Below are 647 nucleotides of genomic sequence, written 5' to 3'. Positions count from 1 at the left end.
ACACGAGATTCTGCTCTCTGCCCTACAGGGACGTGCAGTAGATCTCAGGAAACTAACCAAGTGAAACAAGGACATCCTGGGAGGTGAAAGCTGTGTAAAACCCCACAGAGTGTGTTTCCCAAACTTCTGTAGGATTTAGAACTTTCATGGAACATAGACACTTCCTAGTGGGAGATGAGAACATTACGTACAAATAACTGTTTCCACAGGGTAGGTGCTATGCATGGGTTCTGCCTGCTTGTAGTCATTTATTCCAAGACAGCATGAATTTTAAAACAGCAGACAGGCAAGATGATGCTTTTACTTACATGAGCTTGCCCACGCAGGGGAGGGAGGTTGTGAAACAAAGTGTCCTGGGGGTGCAAATGCACATAAGACACCACAACTAGGCAGAGAGCAGAGTTGTCTTCATCACTTTTGTGATGCAAGTTTGTACGCGATTTCTTCCGGGTGTCTTCCTGTTGCAACCTTGGTAATGTGGCTACTGTATTAGTCTGCTTTCCCCTCACTAGACACAGTATTTGACACCTACAATTTAAAGGAGGACAGGTTTAATTCATCTCGTAGTTTTGGGCGACTCAGTCTGTGGTTGACTGGTTCCAAGGCAGAAACGTCAAGGCAAAAGGGTGCGATGAAGGAGAGCCACT

Source organism: Chinchilla lanigera, unplaced genomic scaffold, assembly GCF_000276665.1.
Source record: "Chinchilla lanigera isolate Chin_1 unplaced genomic scaffold, ChiLan1.0 scaffold00016, whole genome shotgun sequence".
Classification (NCBI taxonomy): domain Eukaryota; kingdom Metazoa; phylum Chordata; class Mammalia; order Rodentia; family Chinchillidae; genus Chinchilla; species Chinchilla lanigera.
Note: the sequence above shows the minus strand (reverse complement) of the source record.